A 19,673-nucleotide genomic window follows, 5' to 3' on the forward strand; every position below is an offset into this window, starting at 1 on the left:
GAGACCTAAGACAATTCATGAAGCTATAACCATGGCAAACGAACTAATGGATCAGGTCATCTTGGATAAGAAATCATCCAATACTGATGTGAAGGTATTGGGTAACAAAAGAAAGTGGAATGGAAATTATGATCGAGGTAACCAACAACAATCTTTTAAGAAACAAGAAACCACGAAAGGTGCGGGTAGTGGTTCAGGTTTTGGTTACAAACGACAAAATCCTTTATGCAACCGATGCCATAAACATCACTTTGGTTACTGTAGTGTGGTGTGCAACAAATGTAATCAACAGGGTCATCTTGCTGAAGATTGTAGGGCTCTCGTTACAAATACAAATGGTACCAAGACTCCTGCCACCAATGCAAATAGAACTGCTTTGGCTACCGTTACTTGTTTTGGGTGTGGAAAACAGGGTCATTATAAGAGCCAGTGCCCGAATCCAGAGAAGAATGTTGGACCTGCACGTGGAAGAGCATTTGTTATTAATGCTAGAGAGGTGTGTGAAGACCCGGAGCTTGTTACGGGTACGTTTACCATTAATAACTTATCCGCATCTATTATATTTGATACTGGTGCCGATAGAAGTTACGTGAGTAGAGGCTTTTACGCTAAATTGAATTGTTCATCATTACCTCTAGATGCTAAGTACATGATTGAGTTAGCTAATGGTAAACTAATTAAAGCCGATAAAATTTGCCGTGATTGTAAAATAAATTTAGCCGGAGAAACGTTTAAAATTGACTTGATACCCGTAGAATTAGGAAGTTTTGATGTAATAGTCGGCATGGACTGGATGTCCAAAGTAGGAGCTGAAGTTGTGTGTGCCAAGAAGGCAATTCGCATTCCTGGTAAGGATAAAATGCCGGTGATGATTTATGGAGAGAAGGGTAATTCAAAGCTAAAACTCATTAGCTGTTTGAAAGCCAAGAAGTGTTTAGAAAAGGGATGTTATGCTATTCTAGCACATGTTAATAAAGTCGAAAAGAAAGAAAAAGAGAAGTGCATCAACGACGTGCCTGTGGCAAGAGATTTTCCTGAAGTTTTTCCGGAAGAGTTGCCGGGATTACCTCCATTTAGATCTGTAGAATTTCAAATAGATTTAGTACCAGGAGCTGCACCAGTGGCTCGTGCTCCATATAGACTTGCACCGTCCGAATTAAAAGAACTTCAAGATCAGTTAAAAGAATTACTGGACCGTGGATTCATACGACCAAGCACTTCACCGTGGGGAGCTCCAATTTTATTCGTCAAGAAGAAAGACGGATCTTTCCGAATGTGTATAGATTATCGTGAATTAAATAAGTTAACTATCAAGAATCGGTATCCACTACCGAGAATTGACGACTTATTTGATCAACTCCAAGGATCATGTGTGTACTCGAAAATTGACCTAAGATCGGGCTATCATCAATTACGTGTCAAAGAAGAAGATATACCGAAAACTGCTTTTCGGACATGCTACGGTCATTACGAATTTTTGGTCATGCCGTTTGGATTGACGAATGCGCCAGCTGTATTCATGGACCTCATGAATCGAGTTTGTAGTCCATATTTAGATAAGTTTGTTATCGTTTTCATTGATGATATTCTTATCTATTCCAAGAGTGAGCAAGAGCATGAGCAGCATTTAAGGTTGATATTAGAGTTGTTAAGAAAAGAACAGCTATATGCTAAATTTTCTAAATGTGCTTTCTGGTTGAAAGAAGTGCAATTTCTTGGCCACGTTGTTAGTAGCAAAGGAATTCAGGTTGATCCAGCAAAAATTGAAGCCATTGAAAAATGGGAGACTCCTAAGACACCAACGCAGATACGCCAATTTTTGGGTTTAGCCGGTTATTATAGAAGGTTTATTCAAGATTTTTCCCGAATAGCTAAGCCGTTGACAGCGTTACCGCAAAAAGGGAAGAAATATGAATGGACATCTGAGCAGGAGAGTGCATTTCAATTACTAAAGAAGAAGTTAACTACGGCGCCTATTTTATCGTTACCAGAAGGGAACGATGATTTTGAAATATATTGTGACGCTTCGCGACAAGGTTTTGGTTGCGTTCTTATGCAACGGAAGAAAGTTATTGCATACGCATCCCGACAATTGAAGATTCACGAGCGGAATTATACGACGCATGATCTAGAACTGGGAGCAGTCGTGTTTGCATTGAAGATATGGAGACACTATTTGTATGGGGTTAAATGCACTGTGTTTACTGATCATAAAAGCCTTCAACATATTTTTGATCAGAAACAGCTGAACATGAGGCAACGTAGGTGGGTCGAGTTAATAAATGACTATGATTGTGAAATTCGTTATCATCTCGAGAAAGTGAATGTGGTGGCTGACGCACTAAGCAGAAAGGAACGAGAACCAATTCGAGTACGAGCAATGAACATAAAAATTCGCATGAATCTCAACTCACAAATCAAAGAGGCTCAACGAGAAGCACTTACTAAAGAAAATATAGGAAATGAAATAATGAAGAAGTATGAGAAGCAACTCGTTATACGGGAAGATGGAATTCGATATTTTGCAAATCGTATTTGGGTACCGAAGTTGGGTGGATTAAGGAAGTTGATATTGAACGAGGCACATAAGACAAGATACTCGATACATCCTGGAGTGGGAAAGATGTACCAAGATCTTAAGACACATTATTGGTGGCCTAATTTAAAGACAGACGTTGCAACATATGTTGGGGAATGTTTAACTTGTTCCAAAGTCAAAGCAGAACACCAGAAGCCGTCAGGGTTACTTCAACAACCAGAAATTCCAGAATGGAAATGGGATGGTATTACCATGGATTTCATCACGAAGTTACCAAAGACTGCCTGGGGATACGACACCATTTGGGTAATTGTTGATCGTCTTACCAAATCTGCACATTTCTTGCCTATAAAGGAAACAGATAGAATGGAGAAATTATTACGATTATATATAAAGGAAATAGTTTCAAGGCATGGAATACCTATTTCCATTATATCCGATCGTGATAGTAGATTTACCTCAAAGTTCTGGCAATCACTACAGGAGGCACTAGGAACTCGTTTGGATATGAGTACCGCATATCATCCGCAAACTGACGGGCAGAGTGAAAGAACAATTCAGACTCTTGAAGACATGCTCAGGGCATGTGTGATCGATTTTGGAAACGGATGGGATAAATATCTACCATTAGCAGAATTCTCGTATAATAATAGTTATCATGCGAGCATTAAAGCTGCGCCATTCGAAGCATTGTACGGAAGGAAGTGTAGATCTCCTATTTGTTGGAATGAAGTAGGAGATCGACAATTAACTGGTCCCGAGATCATACACGAAACGACTGAGAAGATAGTACAAATCAAGGAGAGATTGAAAACAGCCCGTAGTCGCCAAAAGAGCTACGCCGATGTTCGAAGGAAACCATTAGAGTTTCAGATCGGTGACATGGTTATGTTAAAGGTGTCACCATGGAAAGGTGTAATACGTTTTGGAAAAAGGGGTAAACTGAACCCAAGATATGTAGGCCCGTTCAAGATCATCGAACGCATTGGACCGGTAGCTTATCGACTCGAGTTACCGCAACAACTCGCCGGAGTACATAATACCTTTCACGTCTCAAACCTTAAGAAGTGTCTTGCAAAGGAAGATTTCACCATTCCTCTTGAAGAAATCCATGTCGACGAGAAACTACAATTCGTCGAAGAACCAATCGAAATCATGGACCGTGAAGTTAAACAGCTCAAGCAGAGCAACATACCGATCGTTAAGGTTCGTTGGAATGCTCGAAGAGGTCCCGAGTTTACTTGGGAACGAGAGGATCAGATGAAACAAAAGTATCCACACTTGTTTCTCGATGACGCAAAATAGGTACAATTTTAAAATTTCGGGACGAAATTTATTTAACGGGTAGGTACTGTAATGACCCGCACTTTTTCGATCGTTCTATACTTATAAGATTAATATTTACATAAATTAAACCTTACCAACATGATAAGCAATCCAAATTGTTGAGACTTATGTTTTTGAAATGAGTTTTACACAACGTTTGACCGTCTAGTTTGACCGATGATATCACGAACTATATAACATATGATAATTATACGTTTGTGTATATATATGTATATATACATATTTAACATGATCTAAGGATGTTTTAATATCTCATTTTGTATTAATAACAATAAGTTATAAGTATATTTTGAAACTACTAACTTAAGTTTTCAAAACGATAACCATACGTAACGTTATTTGACATAAATACTTATAACATATAATGTTTATACATATATCGTATATGTAATGTATTTAATCACTTTTAAAGACTTAAATACATAAAACAATATAAGTATATTCACAAAAGATAGCTATATTTGAATTCTCATTCCATTTTTCACAAGATTTTCTATACGTATATCTAGAGTATATGTACTCGTATCATACCTAGCTTCTATACGTATTTACTATTGGTATATACACATCAAATCACCACCAACCAGCCCTTGTTCATGCCTTATGTATAAGGTAACTCTCTTGTTCATGCCTTATGTATAAGGTAACTACTTTTGATGTTTAGTATGACTAATTACATAAAAATACAACATGAAATTTTGTCCATGTTTTTCCATTAATCATGTTTTTATGGCCTTAAATACATCTTCCATTTTCAAATTTTATTACCTCATTTCTTTAACCAAAAACACACTCTTAAGAAACTCCATAACCATTCAGCTAGTATCCATGAAGATCTAGCCATAAAAACATCACTTAAACACCATAAGAAAAACCTTACAAAAACACTTCAAGAATCCTTTCAAGAACACAAGTTTACTTCCAATCTTTCATCCAACTCCACCACTCTTTTGGTTCTAGGTTTTTACTTCTCTTTTACAGCAATCTTGTCCAAGTAACTTGAGGTAGTAACTTTGTTCATAACCTTATTCGATTCATATATATATAGCTATCTTATTTTATGGTATACAATTTTAACAACAAGAACATAGTTTGAATGATTTCAAACTTGTTTGCAAACTAAATAGATCCTTCTAACTTAACTTTTAAAATACTTCAAGACCTGTAATATATCATAAATATATGCTAATTTAACAAGGTATAACTTGGTTTTTCAAAGAACACCTTAAAAACTGTTTTTACGACGTCGGAGTGCAACCGGGGGCGGTTTTGGGTTGGATAATTAAAAACTATTTTGAACCTTGAATTGGAGGTTTATTTTCTGGAAAAATGATATTTACTATGAATATGATAACACATAAAAATTTCATGATTTAACTCAAAGTATAAGTATTTTTAGAAAAATAATAATTTAATGTTGTTTACATAAGGGAAAATGATTAACTTCATAAGTTTCACTAAAGTTTGACCTATGACCTGTGATTTAGAATACAAACTAAGGTATTTACAGTTCATAGTCTTAAAGAGGGACTCGATCCAAGGAAGTGGCAAGTTGAATCAACGAAAACGGAGTTGTAACGAAGAAACTATGACCAAAACGAGATCGGATATCTAAGACTAGTTTAGCTACGAAAATAATTGGAGAAAATTAAATAAATCACATCTATTTAAAATAACATGATATTTTATATATATGTACTCATAATTTAATTTTATATGGTTCAGGATCACCCGTAAACAATACGAGAAGATTAATCATAAGATCCCATGATTGTACGCAACACGTCATTTGACAACACCGGTACTTTATGTACGCAACACGTCATTTGACAACACCGGTACCGTGGGTCAAGATTAATCTCGACCAATACATATACGATGGGGGTTTTATTTATTTCATTGGGGGTTTATTAAACACCTAAAAATGAACCATTAAAATTGAATTACTAACATCGGACTGCTAACTACGGACTAAGGAATTATTAAAAGTATTAAAAGTATTATAAGTATATATATATGTAACGTTTGTTTAAAATGAAAATATATTGATAAATTATATATGGATAGGTTCGTGATATCAATCGGAGACCAAGTCGAAATTACATATCTTCAAGACAAAAGTGAGTATATAGTCCCACTTTTAAACTCTAAATATTTCGGGATGAGAATACATGTATTTTATGTTTTACGATATGGACACAAGTAACTGAAAAATATATTCTACGTTGAGTTGTACCACTGGCATACTTCCCTGTAGCTTGGTAACTATTATTTACAGCGGTATTGTAAACGCGAATCCTGTTGATAGATCTATCGGGCCTGACAACCCCAACCGGACTGGACGACCAGTATTCAACGGTTGCACAGTACTTCGTTTCGTGACTACACTTGGTACGGTGTAGTAAGATTTCATAATAAAGGGAATATGCGACGTGATTAAATATTAAGTATGGTTATCAAGTGCTCAACCACTTAGAATATTTTTATTAAAATGTTTATATATGAAATCTTGTGGTCTATATTTATACCGCTGCCGGCATTAAACCTATATCTCACCAACTTTATGTTGGCGTTTTAAACATGTCTATTCTCAGGTGATAACTAAAAGCTTCCGCTGCAACATGTTGAATTTAAGCAGGATCTTGCGTACTCATATTTGTGTCAAAAACAAAACTGCATATCCGAGGATTTGTATTGTAAAATATGCTAGAAATCGTGTTGTTATCATCATATGTAAAGTTTGTAAGTCTAAGATTATCGCTAAACGATAATCATCTTTTTATTGTCTAAAGCTTGTATCAAAAATAAGAATTATGGGTTGTAATGTAAAATATATGCAGTTGTTCTTTTAAAAATGTCGCATATAGAGGTCAATACCTCGCTATGAAATCATACGTTATCTAACACGTTCTTATGGTTAAGGACGGGTTATGACATGTGATATCAGAGCGGTGGTCTTAGCGAACCAGGTTTGCATTAGTGTGTCTAACTGATAAGTCGTTAGTATACATTAGTAAGTCTGGACTTTGACCGGGTCTGATTTAAAAACCATTGCTTATCATTGTTGGTTAAAATTTATATGTAAATATTATGTAGTACTAATGGGTTAGTTGTTGTGTGATAGATGTCGGGCTCAAAACTTGTTATCACATTCAGCGACTCCGAATCAGAATCTTCAGATGGTGTTTCAGTCATTAACCTATCCGATGACGAAAATAAAATCTTTGGGGAAGACTCACAAATTCCGGATGAACCAACTATAAAGAACCCGGAAAGTGAACCCGAGGAGGAAAGTGAACCCGTGGAAGAAATACAGGAAATTACGAAAGACAAGTTTGAACAAGGAAAGAAACGAAAGGCTAATGAATTAGAAAATTCAAATCCTGAGTTTAGTGAGGATGATGTGACACCAACTCCACTAGACACTACCACCCCTATTCCCGCTATTCCTATTAGTGCTATCCCGGCATCTAGTTCTTCAGCCCTACTGCCAAAATATAGGCAGACAGCTAGGATAAGCGTTAGGCCATTCCTTGAACCTAAACGTCCTAGAAAATAGACCAAACGATGCGCTGCCGTATTAAACCATGGGATCATATAATGTTTTGTATAATATTATTAGAGTGGTTTGCTTAATGTTCGATGTAAGATAAGCATATGTAAAATAGTGAAGTATGAAATGCAATAATTTTCCATGGTTAAGTATTATTTAGATTGTAGTAATTGGTTCTGTACTAAGCTATTAAGTATGAACATTAACGGGTAGGTACTACCCTAGATATAATTATAAAACGCTAGTAAGAAGAAAAGGCTTTTATAATAATACCTGGTTCATATTATTAACAAGCTATAATGTACTATAAATACACACTACATCTATAATATTCCATGTGAATAATTATTTTCTTTCATTAGGAAATGGCGCGATTGAATCGAATGACGGAACAAGAATTCGAGGAATTCATCAACCAGCGAGTCAACGACAGAATGTTATGGGTCGAAGCTGCAAGAGCTGCTGCAGTTAACCCAAATCCTCGTGTAGGATGCACTTACAAGACTTTTCAAGCTTGCAAGCCCTCATCATTCAGTGGAACAGAAGGACCGATCGGTTTAACCCGGTGGATAGAAAAGATGGAGACTGTGTTTAAAATCAGTGGTTGTGTTGAAAAGGACATGACCAAGTATGCATCGTGCACTTTACAAGATAGTGCACTCACGTGGTGGAAATATTTTGTGAAGGCTGTAGGAGGAGATGTAGCTTATGATACTCCGTGGGAAGAATTCAAAACAATGTTAATCAATGAATATTGTCCAAGGAACGAGGTTAGGAAGTTGGAAGATGAATTACGAAGCCTGAAGGTTGTTGGTACTGAAATCACCAACTACAATCAGTGATTCATGGAATTAGTTTTGCTATGTCCTGAATTGGTTCCAACCGAAGAACGGAAGATTGAAATGTACAAAGATGGTTTGCCCACAAAGGTCAAGGCAAACGTTACAGCATCGAGACCTAAGACAATCCATGAAGCTATAACCATGGCAAACGAACTAATGGATCAGGTCATATTGGATAAGAAATCATCCAATACTGATGTGAAGGTATTGGGTAACAAAAGAAAGTGGAATGGAAATTATGATCGAGGTAACCAAAAACAATCTTTTAAGAAACAAGAAACCACGAAAGGTGCGGGTAGTGGTTCAGGTTTTGGTTACAAACGACAAAATCCTTTATGCAACCGATGCCATAAACATCACTTTGGTTACTGTAGTGTGGTGTGCAACAAATGTAATCGACAGGGTCATCTTGCTGAAGATTGTAGGGCTCTCGTTACAAATACAAATGGTACCAAGACTCCTGCCACCAATGCAAATAGAACTGCTTTGGCTACCGTTACTTGTTTTGGGTGTGGAAAACAGGGTCATTATAAGAGCCAGTGCCCGAATCCAGAGAAGAATGTTGGACCTGCACGTGGAAGAGCATTTGTTATTAATGCTAGAGAGGTGTGTGAAGACCCGGAGCTTGTTACGGGTACGTTTACCATTAATAACTTATCCGCATCTATTATATTTGATACTGGTGCCGATAGAAGTTACGTGAGTAGAGGCTTTTACGCTAAATTGAATTGTTCATCATTACCTCTAGATGCTAAGTACATGATTGAGTTAGCTAATGGTAAACTAATTAAAGTCGATAAAATTTGCCGTGATTGTAAAATAAATTTAGCCGGAGAAACGTTTAAAATTGACTTGATACCCGTAGAATTAGGAAGTTTTGATGTAATAGTCGGCATGGACTGGATGTCCAAAGTAGGAGCTGAAGTTGTGTGTGCCAAGAAGGCAATTCGCATTCCTGGTAAGGATAAAATGCCGGTGATGATTTATGGAGAGAAGGGTAATTCAAAGCTAAAACTCATTAGCTGTTTGAAAGCCAAGAAGTGTTTAGAAAAGGGATGTTATGCTATTCTAGCACATGTTAATAAAGTCGAAAAGAAAGAAAAAGAGAAGTGCATCAACGACGTGCCTGTGGCAAGAGATTTTCCTGAAGTTTTTCTGGAAGAGTTGCCGGGATTACCTCCATTTAGATCTGTAGAATTTCAAATATATTTAGTACCAGGAGCTGCACCAGTGGCTCGTGCTCCATATAGACTTGCACCGTCCGAATTAAAAGAACTTCAAGATCAGTTAAAAGAATTACTGGACCGTGGATTCATACCACCAAGCACTTCACCGTGGGGAGCTCCAATTTTATTCGTCAAGAAGAAAGACGGATCTTTCCGAATGTGTATAGATTATCGTGAATTAAATAAGTTAACTATCAAGAATCGGTATCCACTACCGAGAATTGACGACTTATTTGATCAACTCCAAGGATCATGTGTGTACTCGAAAATTGACCTAAGATCGGGCTATCATCAATTACGTGTCAAAGAAGAAGATATACCGAAAACTGCTTTTCGGACACGCTACGGTCATTACGAATTTTTGGTCATGCCGTTTGGATTGACGAATGCGCCAGCTGTATTCATGGACCTCATGAATCGAGTTTGTAGTCCATATTTAGATAAGTTTGTTATCGTTTTCATTGATGATATTCTTATCTATTCCAAGAGTGAGCAAGAGCATGAGCAGCATTTAAGGTTGATATTAGAGTTGTTAAGAAAAGAACAGCTATATGCTAAATTTTCTAAATGTGCTTTCTGGTTGAAAGAAGTACAATTTCTTGGCCACGTTGTTAGTAGCAAAGGAATTCAGGTTGATCCAGCAAAAATTGAAGCCATTGAAAAATGGGAGACTCCTAAGACACCAACGCAGATACGCCCATTTTTGGGTTTAGCCAGTTATTATAGAAGGTTTATTCAAGATTTTTCCCGAATAGCTAAGCCGTTGACAGCGTTACCGCAAAAAGGGAAGAAATATGAATGGACATCTGAGCAGGAGAGTGCATTTCAATTACTAAAGAAGAAGTTAACTACGGCGCCTATTTTATCGTTACCAGAAGGGAACGATGATTTTGAAATATATTGTGACGCTTCGCGACAAGGTTTTGGTTGCGTTCTTATGCAACGGAAGAAAGTTATTGCATACGCATCCCGACAATTGAAGATTCACGAGCGGAATTATACGACGCATGATCTAGAACTGGGAGCAGTCGTGTTTGCATTGAAGATATGGAGACACTATTTGTATGGGGTTAAATGCACTGTGTTTACTGATCATAAAAGCCTTCAACATATTTTTGATCAGAAACAGCTGAACATGAGGCAACGTAGGTGGGTCGAGTTAATAAATGACTATGATTGTGAAATTCGTTATCATCCCGAGAAAGTGAATGTGGTGGCTGATGCACTAAGCAGAAAGGAACGAGAACCAATTCCAGTACGAGCAATGAACATAAAAATTCGCATGAATCTCAACTCACAAATCAAAGAGGCTCAACGAGAAGCACTTACTAAAGAAAATATAGGAAATGAAATAATGAAGAAGTATGAGAAGCAACTCGTTATACGGGAAGATGGAATTCGATATTTTACAAATCGTATTTGGGTACCGAAGTTGGGTGGATTAAGGAAGTTGATATTGAACGAGGCACATAAGACAAGATACTCGATACATCCTGGAGTGGGAAAGATGTACCAAGATCTTAAGACACATTATTGGTGGCCTAATTTAAAGACAGACGTTGCAACATATGTTGGGGAATGTTTAACTTGTTCCAAAGTCAAAGCAGAACACCAGAAGCCGTCAGGGTTACTTCAACAACCAGAAATTCCAGAATGGAAATGGGATGGTATTACCATAGATTTCATCACGAAGTTACCAAAGACTGCCTGGGGATACGACACCATTTGGGTAATTGTTGATCGTCTTACCAAATCTGCACATTTCTTGCCTATAAAGGAAACAGATAGAATGGAGAAATTATTACGATTATATATAAAGGAAATAGTTTCAAGACATGGAATACCTATTTCCATTATATCCGATCGTGATAGTAGATTTACCTCAAAGTTCTGGCAATCACTACAGGAGGCACTAGGAACTCGTTTGGATATGAGTACTGCATATCATCCGCAAACTGACGGGCAGAGTGAAAGAACAATTCAGACTCTTGAAGACATGCTCAGGGCATGTGTGATCGATTTTGGAAACGGATGGGATAAATATCTACCATTAGCAGAATTCTCGTATAATAATAGTTATCATGCGAGCATTAAAGCTGCGCCATTCGAAGCATTGTACGGAAGGAAGTGTAGATCTCCTATTTGTTGGAATGAAGTAGGAGATCGACAATTAACTGGTCCCGAGATCATACACGAAACGACTGAGAAGATAGTACAAATCAAGGAGAGATTGAAAACAGCCCGTAGTCGCCAAAAGAGCTACGCCGATGTTCGAAGGAAACCATTAGAGTTTCAGATCGGTGACATGGTTATGTTAAAGGTGTCACCATGGAAAGGTGTAATACGTTTCGGAAAAAGGGGTAAACTGAACCCAAGATATGTAGGCCAGTTCAAGATCATCGAACGCATTGGACCGGTAGCTTATCGACTCGAGTTACCGCAACAACTCGCCGGAGTACATAATACCTTTCACGTCTCAAACCTTAAGAAGTGTCTTGCAAAGGAAGATTTCACCATTCCTCTTGAAGAAATCCATGTCGACGCGAAACTACAATTCGTCGAAGAACCAATCGAAATCATGGACCGTGAAGTTAAACAGCTCAAGCAGAGCAACATACCGATCGTTAAGGTTCGTTGGAATGCTCGAAGAGGTCCTGAGTTTACTTGGGAACGAGAGGATCAGATGAAACAAAAGTATCCACACTTGTTTCTCGATGACGCAAAATAGGTACAATTTTAAAATTTCGGGACGAAATTTATTTAACGGGTAGGTACTGTAATGACCCGCACTTTTTCGATCGTTCTATACTTATAAGATTAATATTTACATAAATTAAACCTTACCAACATGATAAGCAATCCAAATTGTTGAGACTTATGTTTTTGAAATGAGTTTTACACAACGTTTGACCGTCTAGTTTGACCGATGATATCACGAACTATATAACATATGATAATTATACGTTTGTGTATATATATATATATATACATATTTAACATGATCTAAGGATGTTTTAATATCTCATTTTGTATTAATAACAATAAGTTATAAGTATATTTTGAAACTACTAACTTAAGTTTTCAAAACGATAACCATACGTAACGTTATTTGACATAAATACTTATAACATATAATGTTTATACATATATCGTATATGTAATGTATTTAATCACTTTTAAAGACTTAAATACATAAAACAATATAAGTATATTCACAAAAGATAGCTATATTTGAATTCTCATTCCATTTTTCACAAGATTTTCTATACGTATATCTAGAGTATATGTACTCGTATCATACCTAGCTTCTATACATATTTACTATTGGTATATACACATCAAATCACCACCAACCAGCCCTTGTTCATGAAAGGACCCGTTCATATACATTATAAACGATTCACAATAGTTGATTACATCACGAGGTATTTGACCTCTATATGATACATATTACAAACATTGCATTCGTTTTTAAAACACAAACTTTCTTTACATCGAAAATTGACAGGCATGCATACCATTTCATAATATCCACTATCCAATTATAAATTAACTTAATAGTAATCTTTGATGAACTCAATGACTCGAATGCAACGTTCTTCAAAATATGCCATGAAATACTCCAAGTAATATCTTTAAAACAAGCAAATGCACAGCGGAAGATTTCTTTTATACCTGAGAATAAACATGCTTTAAAGTGTCAACCAAAAGGTTGGTGAGTTCATTAGTTTATCATAATCATTCATTTCCATCATTTTAATAGACCACAAGAATTTCATTTCCAGTTCTCATAAATATACGTCCCATGCATAGAGACAAAAATAATCATTCATATGGATTGAACACCTGGTAACCGACATTAACAATATGCATATAAGAATATCCCCATCATTCCGGGATCCTCCTTCGGACATGATATCTATTTCGAAGTACTAAAGCATCCGGTACTTTGGATGGGGCTTGTTGGGCCCAATAGATCTATCTTTAGGATTCGCGTCAATTAGGGTGTCTGTTCCCTAATTCTTAGATTACCAGACTTAATAAAAAGGGGCATATTCGATTTCGATAATTCAACCATAGAATGTAGTTTCACGTACTTGTGTCTATTTTGTAAATCATTTATAAAAATTGCGCATGTATTCTCAGCCCAAAAATATAAAGGGTAAAAAGGCAAATGAAACTCACCATACTGTATTTTGTAGTAAAAATACATATAACATCATTGAACAAGTGTAGGGTTGGCCTCGGATTCACGAACCTATAATAATTATATATATTTTTATGTGTTTGTCAAATTTGTCTAATAAATTAGGCCAAGTTATAGTGTACCACAATCCTAATGCTCGAGTCTAATATGCAAAGGTCGATAAAAGTTAGTTTGACTCAAAATGATTTCAAAAATTTATTACATAATTTAAATATCGTTTTATATATTTTTAAAAGATTTAATAGAGTAAATAATATATTATTTTTTAATAAATAAAATTTTACATTAAAATATACTTTTATATATCTTAAGTAATAAAATTTATACAGTTCATTCAATATCATAAAAATATTGTGATGTATTCTATTAAGGTAGTTATATAATTTGTATCACATATTTATTTGATAAAATAATATCTATACGTAAACGTTGTATTATTTTGTAATAATAGTTATTATTATTAATAAAATATTACTATTTAAATTTACTAAGATAATATGATAAAATAATAATTTTGATTAGGATAACCTTAATATTTACGATACTTTTTAATAATAATAGTAATGATAAAAATAATAAAAATGACAATTTTATCTAATTTAATATCTTTCAATATTTTAATTTCATCATGATACTCATACCTATTCCTTCTTAATCGATTCATTTAATAGTTTTTAAATCGTCTGTTATATCGCGTTCATAATAATAATAATAATAATAATAATAATAATGATAATAATAATAATAATAATTAGATAAAACTATAACGACGATAACGACGATAATAATACTCATTTTTTAATAATAATACAAAAATTCAATTGAATATAACTTCTAATCCATCCGTCAAAACCATTTGGTATCTAAAGGAAAAGTTCATAATTTTTCGCTAGCTTTCCAAGGACATGCATATCTTATATCTTATCTCATCCCTAGTATAACAACCTTTAAGATTCAACATAACTTATCTAAGGGCAATATCAAATATACAAGCATGCCTAATTCTATTTTCTCGAGCACTAGTCAGGGATACACTATTAGTATGTAAAAAATTTAATTAGGAGTACTCACGTAACAATATTGAGGTTCAATACTGTAGGAAAGGTACGTAGACGAAACGGAGATGACAAACACTAGATTGACCTCATGAGCATAACACCCATGAACCATACCCATAACCTCCATAGCTATAACCCATTATTTCCTTAGCTCTATCCCCCTCATAAAAATTCGTTTTGAAAATAATGCACTCATGACCTCGTCGTAATATTTTATGTATAATACTAATTATAATAATACTAGTACTACTAATAATAAGTTTAATGATAATAATCTTTATAATATTAATAATAATAATAAATATATATATAACGAGAGAGATAGAAGATAGATTGAAGAATGATGAGCTCGATTTTTTTTTTATAGTCCCAAATTTGGCCCCATCTCCGCAATCTCGGAGGATTGCTGAATTAAAAGTCCCTAAATTTACGGAGTCAATCACTAAAGTGATTTGCAATTCACATGTTTCTTATATTTTTACGTAGTATTAGTTATTATTATATATATAATATATTTAATTCATATAATTAATTATATATTATATTTACGCTCATGGTAAAAATGTAATTTTTACAAAAATGACACGGTCGTGATCTCACGACTCATGTACCACTTTCGGTTTTTCGGGCGCACTTTCGTACGTTTAGAAAACTAGCCTTTTACGTTACGCGACGTGTACCTTTTACAAAAATTAGACTTACTTATCAATAATTTAGCTTTATAAAAATATCACTTATAAAATTTAGCGTTGTGGTCATTTACTTATTTAAATCAAAGTCTCGTTGTTTATCAAAATATATTATTTTAAATCAGGACGTTTTATGACTCGTACCTTTATCAAAATATAGACTTAAATTAATTAAAAACTAACCCACTCAGAGTGTAACTTAATCTTTTGAGTGTTTTGGTCATTTACTTTTATAATTCATACCCTCGTTAGTTATCGAAGTATATTTAATAACATTAACTTAAACCAAAACGTCTTTTGACTAAATTAAAATATATTTATAATATATAGGTTTGAAATACTTTAATAAATATTTAGATTTTAATTATATTTCAAAGTATATTTGAAGATCGTTTATGATATTATATCCTATAACGTTTATACTTTAAAAAATATAATTTCCTTATGTGTCAACGTTTAGTTTGTTTTCCTTAAACTTTCTAAATAATATAACTATATTCCCAAAGTTTCTCTTTCACTCTAAATAATAGGAAGGTTAACTAGTTAACGTTTATATAGAAAGTCGAACAGAAAACTCCACTAACATTTGGCTAGTTCCCGTTAATTGACACCTTTGTCTTCTTTTATAACTCGCTTTACCATTTTTCCGAATACGGTTAATAATAAGGGTTACCTAATTCAAAGTGGACCTCATAACAGAGACTCATAATCATAGTTTAATGTATCCGATAATTCAATCATTTGACATTATCTTTTAATCTAGTCGATAAACTTACATCGAACAAATACGTTTATGTAACATATTATTCATTCAATACCTTGATAGCATTTCCAAATTCATAAAATAGATCTCATAGCTTATATTCATATTAACTAATCCGTTCAATGTTTTATTAATATATCTCAATTTAATAATCACACATGTATATGTATATATATTTATTTACACATAATTGTTCGTGAATCGCTAGGCATGGTCAAAGGGTAATTGATTACATGAATATAGTTTTCAAAACATTCAAGACTCAACATTACAGATTTTTGCTTATCGTGTCGGAAACATATAAAGGTTAAAGTTTAAATTTGTTCGAAAATCTCCGGGTCATCACAGTACCTACCCGTTAAAAGAAATTTCGTCCCGAAATTTTGATAGAGGTTGTCATGGCTAACAGTAAGAGTGTTTTCATGACGTATATGAACTGATAATTAGGGTTTTATCATCATTGATTAATATAGATAAAATGATTTGTTTTTGTGAAGAGCACGAATGAAGCTATCACTTAAGAGTGAAAATGAATAAAAGTAAGTTTGACTTAACCGGTGTCGTAGTCAAGATTGATTTCCGGAATTTAAGGAATTTAGAAGAAATCTTCATATTAAGATTTGATTCTTCGGTAATTAAGGAGATTCAGATCTTCTTTGATTAAACGCGATAATCTGCTTCGATTGCTCTGTCGAAAATTTTCCTATAAATCCATCCTCTCCATTCCCTTACAACTCACACCTTCTATTCTTTCTTTCTCAATTTCTACTTTAAAGTATTCGTTAATATGCTCCATCCCATCCTGATCCTTGATATACTCCTAACATTCATATCTGTCATTCTTCTTTTTAATCTGCCACCGGAAGAATCTATTTACTTCTACTATACTCTTGGGTTTATAGTGTTTCTAGTTCTCCCATGTCTTTACATTGCTATATGCATTGATATATACGGGTTGTAATTTCCGGGTTGTTGTTAGATTTTACACCTTCCCTTATATTTTGATGTCCCTACTTCTGTCTTCTATAGTCATCGTCATCCCCAGTTAATGCTCTCTTCTATTTACTGCGGTTCATACTCTAAATTTCTATTTCGGAGCTTTGTCCTTTCGTTTCTTCTTCTTGCGATTAAATAGCTCTTGTAATGGTCCAGAATTCGTAGGTATGGATTTCAGAATGAACACAGTAATTGTTCTAAGAAGGATATGGTAATGGTAAATCCTGATTTGTTAAATTACCAGAATACCCTGGAAAAGACCGAATCATCAAGAAATATTTTCTTGATATATTTAGAGGTTAAATAGAATATAGGAGTCGTGTAACATGGCACATGATGACGTTATGATCTGTGAATCATCACGTTCCATTTAGAAACTCAGCATGAATTACTGTAATATAATCACGTTGATCAAGTGTCATTATATTATACTAACTCATGCTTCAGCTCCCAACACTACTTAAAAAAAAAAAATTCCTATTTTAAACTCGAATGTTTCAGAATTTAGAAACTAAAATAGTTTCTTTTATGATGTAATACAGATAGCGCGAAGAGGTAAATGATTTCGGATAAGAATAATTAAGAAAATATCTTCAGAAATATGGAGGATATTTATAATGAAAGATATGATGATATCTTAGAATTTCTAATAACAGAGGATGATGAAGAATATTGTCCGCAGGGGTTTAGAGTCAAGAGCAAGGTATTCCTTTAATGACTTCAACAGGTACTGAATCATTTAGATTCTTTGAAGGCACGCTTCGCCCTTGTGATTTGTCCACAGCCTCTTTCATACTTTGCTCAATCCGTTTTTCAGTTCCAAAACTTCTCTTTTTCTGAGCTTTGCCAATACACTATTCTTTATCATCAAACTTTTTACTGTTAAGATCGTTTACAGTTGTTGCTGCTTCGCCAGTATTTCAAGAACTAGTTCACAGTTCAAGGTGTTTTTCAGAAACTTCACATTCAAAGTATGTAAGTCCAGGAGATAGACGTTGTACGTACACATATAACTGTTGGCGTAGACATGCTGCGAGATTTCAAATTAATGATTGCTAATTCTCGATGATTCGTATGGCAATTCTTGTTACAAGATGCGAATGAGTAAATGGTGGGGTTTCAATGAATAACTATAATGACTTTTTGGAGAGGTTAAAGTCAAAGGGTAATGAAGTTGTTGGTACATCTGCTAATAATGTGGTGGGATGTAAAAGGTTCCCTGGTAACGATGGTGTATATCTCAAGGTTATAATAAGGTTAGTCTGACTGAAAAGTCGAAGTTGACTTGCTGGAGCTGTGACAAAATTGGCTACTTTGAAAAGGAATTGCAAAGTTATTTTTGCTAATAAATGCCAAAGAATCTGACACAGATATGTGTGGAATTATGACTTTGGTTTCGAGTGCTTTTTAAGTACCTAACTGTGAGTAATATGTGGTTGGATCATCATCTCGATTGCTCATTATTTGAAGTGTCTTCAGATATTTTCGAAGGGTTTGAACACAGATTGTAATCGTTAATATACATTTGATGTTCTAACACAGTTTTGAAGTCAAAGTATAGCTTTGAAAGATGTAGGAATCTAAAAGTGATGATACCGGTTATATCTCGAATTGAATTCTGAGGTTTCAAAATCAAAATTTGTAATTGGGTTTGAATGAGTATGGTTGTTTTGATCTCTATGAAAGAATGTATATTATTGTGAAAGTAGGAAGTATAGTTGATAATTTGCTTGATCAGATTCGAAGAATGTAACATATTAATTGTGAATATATATATCTCTCGGGTATTACCTACCCGTTAAAAAATTTCACAATTAATATTTTGTACATAAGAATTTTATTACAGTCTTTGTGAAAATATATATGTATATATTCTCCTCAGACATAACATAAATTTTAATGAGTTAATACTAAATTAAACTCATTTGATTTACGGTTGAAACTAGAATTGAATAATCCCTTGAAGGCTTTAGAGATTACATAAGTATTTCTTCAATAATATTGAAATTACGAGTCAATACTTTGTTATTTGTTGAGGCGTGATGTTGATTTTGGTTAAATTCTTGTGAATTTCGCAAAGTACGAGTGATGGTATCTGAGAAGTTTCGGTTACATCGATGATGAAAGTGTAAAATCCAATATATACTTGATTTATTATGAATTGGAATTTGTTGAATTGAGACAGAGATTGTAGTTAACGATGGTTAAGTTGCGGGTGAAGGACGTACATTATTGCATATTTGTAAGATGAATTAACCGAGTAGTTAAGATTCACACACAATAACTTAGCACGGAAAGATTTATTTTTATTTCAAAATATGTATATATAAAATATACATATAATTTCTTCAGAGGGAATGAGTTAACTCTTCATAACTCCTTGATACAATATACGCGTTATTGATTTGTAATGATGTCCACAGTGATTCTTGAACTGACGGAGTTTGTGATGT

Source organism: Rutidosis leptorrhynchoides, chromosome 8 (genome assembly GCF_046630445.1).
Source record: "Rutidosis leptorrhynchoides isolate AG116_Rl617_1_P2 chromosome 8, CSIRO_AGI_Rlap_v1, whole genome shotgun sequence".
In the NCBI taxonomy this organism is placed as follows: Eukaryota; Viridiplantae; Streptophyta; class Magnoliopsida; order Asterales; family Asteraceae; genus Rutidosis; species Rutidosis leptorrhynchoides.